Below are 6,036 nucleotides of genomic sequence, written 5' to 3'. Positions count from 1 at the left end.
TTTTATTTATTTTATTTTTACTTGTTTACTTATTTATTTATTTATTTTTGGTCTTTTTGAACAGGGTCTCCCTGTAGCCCCAGCTGGCCTGGAACTATGTAGACCAGGCTGGCCTTGAACTCACAGAGATCCGCCTGCCTCTGCCTCCCAAGTGCTGGGACTCCAGGTGTGCGCCACCACGCCCAGCAAAATAATAATAATAATAATAATAATCTTTAAAAATAACTAAGCCTCAACATTCTACTTCTTATTCATGCTCTCTAAGAACATCGATATTGAAAAATTGTTTTAAGGAAGAGCTGTCCTGGGCAGGGGATGTAGCTCAGTTGGTAAAGTGAGTGCCTAGAATGCATAAAGCCCTGGGTTTGATCCCCAGCACCACATAAACCTGGTGTGGTAGCTCTTACCTGTACTTGAGAGGTAGAGACAAAAGGATCAGAAGTTCAAGGTCATTTCCCACTGCATATCAAGTTGAGACCAGCCTAATCTACATGAGAACCTGTCTCAACCAACCAACCAACCACCCAACTACCCAACCACCCAACCACCCAGAGTATCCCCAAGAATATTATTCTGTGTATTTACCATGGTTATTGCCTACTGTTTTGGTTTCACAGCTTAAATATAAAAGGAAATAGTAGAATAGCAATACTTCTGCCTCAGCCTCCTGAAAGCCCAACTCAGGAAGCTCTCAGTGCTAACTTATCTCTCATATAGTATTTCCCAGCTTCATTATAAAATAAAACTAAGGGCTGGCAAAATGGCTGAGCAGGTAAAGGCCCTTGCTGTCAAGTCTGATGACCTGAGTTTGACCCCTGGAACCAACAGGGTGAGAGAGAACAGACTTCCCCACCAAATTCTCCTTTCTTCTACATGCATGCTGTGGCACAGGTATGCCCCCCCCCCCAATAAATAACTGTTAAAGTAAGTAGCAATCACTTCTTGGCCTTTTGACTAAGGTCAAATATAAAGTAAGTAGCAGGGAGACCTTCAATATACTGTGCATCTATACACAAAAAGTCTATAGAGAAAAATCTATAGAAAGTCTTCCAGGATTTCCCCATTATCAGTAAAGGCCATTCCTCAGCAGAATAGGGGTCTGAAAAAATAAGCATTATGAGATTAATAATTCTGAGTGAAAGACACAAAAAAAGTTCAATCCTAATTTGCAGGTTAGGTTACTTGCAAAGCTTCTATCACAGAGCAGAGAGAAAATTCAGTAGTTCACTTCAGAAATTCTGGAAAGAAAGCCTGAAGGACCAATTCCATTTGACCCACATCTCCTCTTTCCCAGCTTTAGGCAGAGCCACACCTTCCCTAGTATGTGGGGAGTATTAACACAGGTCTTTCTTGCTGTGTCCTCTGGACTATATCCTCAGTGATGGGTCACGGTTCATTTTTTCCTTGTGTGTTGTTGCTGGAGTTGTTGAATCTACAAGGAAACCAGTGACCTTATGTTTTCTGTTACTCTGGGAAAGCACAGTATATGCTACTTCATAAATTACATACTACTGTTAACAATTTCTGACAGTGAACATAAATCAGAGACATTAAAGAATAAAAAGAGATCTGCTTTCTCACCTGCCCCAACTGAAGGGTCTAGGAACCAGAACCATTTCACTTCAACCTTAGATACAAGTTCTGTGCTGTATAGGGAGATCAGTACAACATAGCAAGCTCTAGGTTCAAATCTCAGCTCTGCTATTTACTAACTTCTTTGACCTTGGGCAAATTACTTGCTGAGCCTCAGTTCTGTCACTTGGAAGTTTTAGAGAGCACTTCTAGAGTTTGTGAGAATTACATTGAGAAAATCTACGTAAAGGCCCTAATATTAAATGTTAGCTTTTCTTACTAAAGAGTAAAACAATGTTTAGCTTCCAAAATGATGATTCACTCTAAAAGGTGTAAATTTTAAAACTATCAGTATGAGATACTACAAAATAGGGATGTTACAGCCTGACTTCATAAAAGCAACTTAACTCCTAATTTCAGACGTCATATAAATATAGGCTCACAATATAATAAAAGAAAATGTGAAAGGTTTACTCTGCAATAAACTTACAGTTAGTTTACTTTTTGAAAATTTATTTTTAATATTTAAAAATTATATGTATGTGTGTAGGTATGTGCACCTGAGTGCAGGCACCTGTGGAGACCAAAGTTGTCTAATACCCATGAAGCTAAAGTTACAGCTGGTTGTATGCCTGCCTGACTTGGTGCTGGGAACCAACTTTGGTTCTCTGCAAGAACAACACACACTCTTAACCACTGAGCCATTTCTCTATCCTTGGGTTATTTTACTTTAACTTTCCTAAGATGCTTTTCAGAATATAACATGGGGGCTGGAGAGATGGCTCAGCGGTTAAGAACACTGACTGTTCTTGCAGAAGACCTGGGTTCAAATCCCAGCACCCACATAGCAGCTAACAACTGTCCATAACTCCAGTTCAAGGGCATCGGACAGCCTCTTCTGTCCTCTGCCTCATACACATAAAATAAAAATAATAAATAAAATATTTTTAAAAAAAAGAACATAACCTGAATGCAAATTATGCCCTCCAAGCCAGAGCTAATAGGAACAGTAAAGCAAAGTGTTTCTCTTTGAACTAAAAGAAAGAAGTCAGCTGGGTGTGGTGGCCATGCCTTATTAATCCCAGCACTCAGGAGGCAGGGACAGAAGCAAAGGCAGAGCAGATGCAGGGAGATCTCTGTAAGATCAAGGCCAGCCTGGTCTACATAGTAAGTTCCAGGCCAGCTGGGCTACAGCTTCAAAAAGAAGGAAAAAGAAAGGTTAGTACCCAATCCCAGAATTAAAGACAGCTCAACTGATCAGGAAATAGAAACCAGTAAAGCACCCAACCCAATCCCAGCTGAATATAAATGCATCCTTGTTTCATCTCTACGAGTTAAGGAACACTAACCCTCAAGCTTGAAGCAGTAAGGCACAAGCTACATAACTAAATGGGCTGCTTTACTCAATTGTACAAGGAGCTTCTAGTCAAGCTGGATGCAAGTGTCTGAAATCCCAGCAACTCAGTCTACATATGGAGTTCTAGGCCAGCTGGGACAACAGAGAAACCTTATCTCAAAAAGACCAATAGGGGGCTGGAGAGATGGCTCAGCAGTAAAGAACACTGGTTGTTCTTGCAGAAGACCCGAGTTGGAATCCCAGCACCCACATGGCAGCTAACAACTGTCCATAACTCCAGTCCCAGGGGATCCGACAGCCTCTTCTGACCTCCAAGGGTATTGCATGACATGGTGCAGGTAATACACGCATACAGATAAAAACACTGAAATGGACAAATGGACAATCAACCCACAAATGCTAGTGATACTGAGTAAAAGCTGGAAGTGTTATGTGGTTCAAATCAATGGAAAGAACAAAGTTTTCCCATGAAGCAAGGTGTCTAAATCCTCCCTGAGTGGACCTGCTATTGAATAAGGGGCATTCTTGTTACAGATTAAGGAGAGCTACAGAGAAAAAGTGCAAATCTGTTCAGGGTTGTATTGTAGATATCAATTGTGTTCTCAATTTGGTTACTTTTTAAAGAAAAAGAAGAACATTCTCGGACTGACTGACAACTACTGTGCCTCACTGTCTGGGGCACAGAACAACTAGCAGAATTGGTCAATTTCCAGTCTCTCTAAAGGTGATATATGACAACATGCTGTCAGAAAGTCCTTAGCAAAAGTAAGACATGTAGGACCAAAGCACCCCCAAGACAGACTGACTGGGTGTGAGATTCCAGTGCTGTATCAACTACACATGGAACACTTAGGAAATGGAAGCAAGAAGACTAGAAGTTCAAGGTCATCATTGGTAAATAGTGTGTTTGAGGCCAGGCTGGGCTACATGAGAGCCTGTCCAAAAAGGAGAGAGAAAAAAAAGGAAGCCAAAGAAAATCTCCAGAAGTAGGTCATCCTTGATTAGAACTTCTGATAGGAGTGCCCAACCTTTTGACACTGCAATAAATGTGTTGGGCTACATTCACAGCTATCCTGTAGGCAGCAGATTGGACACAACTACCTCCAATTTTGGTCAAAAACAAGAATCATGGGGCTGGAGAGATGGTCCAGTGGTTAAGAGAACTGGCCCCTCTTGCAGAGGACCCAGGTTCTGTTCCCAGCACCCAAATGAATGCTAACAACTGCCCTAAATCCAGTACCAGGGGATCTGATGCCCTCTCTGGCCAGTGTGTGCACATATTACATGTAAGGTAAAACATGGAATCATATAAAATAAAATAAATAAATCTTTAAAAAACAATAAATGAATCCAGATGTGCTGATGTATGCCTTGGGAGGTGGAGGTCAGTGGGCCTTGTAAGTCTGAATCCAGCCCAGCTTGGTCTGCATAGTGAATTCCAGGCCAGCCAAGGCTACAATGAGCCCCTGTATCAAAAAAGAAAGGGGCTGGAGAGATGGCTCAGCAGTTAAGAATACAGACTGCTCTTGCAGAGGACCTGGGTTCAGTTCCCAAACACCCACATGGTGACTAATAATCATCTCTAACTCCAGTTCCAGGAGCTCTGACACAGCTCTTCTAGCCTCTGAAGGCACTACACAACACAGGTGCATTTACATACATACAGGCAAACACTCAAACACATAAAATAAAGGTAGCGAGGGAGACATGTCCACTAGATATTTTGGTACTCCTTGCAGCTCTGACTCATTCTTGTATAGTATGCTAAAATTCCATAAACTCAAGGTTTCTTTGTTTTTTGAGACATGGTCTCACTTTAGCCCAGGCTGGCCTTGAACTCACAGAGATCCACCTACCTCTGCTTGAGTGCTGAGATTAAAGGTGCATGTCAACCATGTTCAGTTTACTTCTAAATATTTTTAACACATAAATCATCCTTATACAACAGACATGTAACTCAAGATAGCGCCAAGGTTGAGAACCCTGCTCCCACACACCCTGGGGAAGTTCCAAGCTTTCACTGGTCCTAGTTCCTGACATTGAAGACAAGGATCTTTTGAGTTTTATACCTAAAAAAACCCTTCTCCCATCAATGAGCTCCAAGTGCCAAGTCACAGATTGATATGCCTTCTTATTCAGGCCACTATAACAAGCTTCCCTTGGAACTTTGATTAAAACTATAGCATGTACTGAGTGAGCTTCAGTCTCTTTCAAAATGCCCTTTCTTTCTTTTAATAAAAATATCTTTATTAGCTGGGCATGGTAGCGCACACCTTTAATCGCAGCACTTGGGAGGCAGAGGCAGGTGGATCTCTGTGAGTTTGAGGCCAGCCTGGAACTACATAGTGAGTTCCAGGACAGCTGGGGCTACAAGGAGACCCTGTCTCAAAAAAGACCAAAAAAAATTTTTTTTAATTTGTTATTCTAATTTTATGTGTATGACTGTATTGCCTGTATGTGTCTAAATGCACCAGTGTCATGCAGTACCCTCGGAGGTCAGAAGGTGGCGTCAGATCCCCTGGAACTGGACTACAGATGATTGTTAACCACCATGTGGGTGCTGGGAATTGAACCTGGGTCCTCTGCAAGATCAGTCAGTGCTCTTAACCACTGAGCCATCTCCCCAGCCTTTCAAAATGCCCTTTCTTCATATCTACTTCAAACCAGAATGCTAAGTTAAATAGAAGGTGGAGAAAGAGTATATCAATGGTGGTAGGAGGGCACCACTCTAAGGACACTTGCCATGTCCAGGCAGGTTCTACAATTGGAATTGTTAAATCCAGCATTATAATTTCCAACATTTAATTTAATACTAAGCAGAGAAAAAAGCCAACAAGACATTTCTTGAACTCATGGACAGAACAAAGAAATGAGTAAATCTACATGGTTTGGGGTTTTTTGTTATTATTGTTATTGCCACTATGAGCTTAATGTAGGCATTGTTCCTATTTTCAGAGAACAAAAAGAAGTTTTTCATGAAAATAAATTTTTTTTTTTTTGTATTTTTGAGACAGGCCCCAGCTAGCCCAGAATTCACTATGTAGACCAGGCTGGCCTTGAACTCACAGAGATCCTCCTGCCTTTGCCTCCCAAGTGCTGGGATTAAA

At 41.5% G+C, this 6,036-nt stretch overlaps 1 protein-coding gene across 14 annotated transcripts in view; it reads right to left on the bottom strand.

The window, feature by feature from the left end:
- Positions 1 to 6,036, bottom strand: part of Baz2a (bromodomain adjacent to zinc finger domain 2A) — a 43,480-nt gene that overhangs the window by 26,717 nt on the left and 10,727 nt on the right. For 2 of the 14 annotated variants that reach the window (XM_029561241.1, XM_029561245.1), the window contains one exon: positions 1,313 to 1,432. The exons of the other annotated variants lie outside the window; for them this stretch is intronic. The gene's annotated coding sequence lies outside the window, so the exon portion shown is untranslated. The remainder of the gene's footprint in view (positions 1 to 1,312; positions 1,433 to 6,036) is intronic. 14 annotated transcript variants of the gene reach the window in all.

Source organism: Nannospalax galili, unplaced genomic scaffold, assembly GCF_000622305.1.
Source record: "Nannospalax galili isolate Female #2095 unplaced genomic scaffold, S.galili_v1.0 scaffold753, whole genome shotgun sequence".
NCBI lineage: Eukaryota > Metazoa > Chordata > Mammalia > Rodentia > Spalacidae > Nannospalax > Nannospalax galili.
This window is presented reverse-complemented; position numbering and strand designations above follow the sequence as displayed.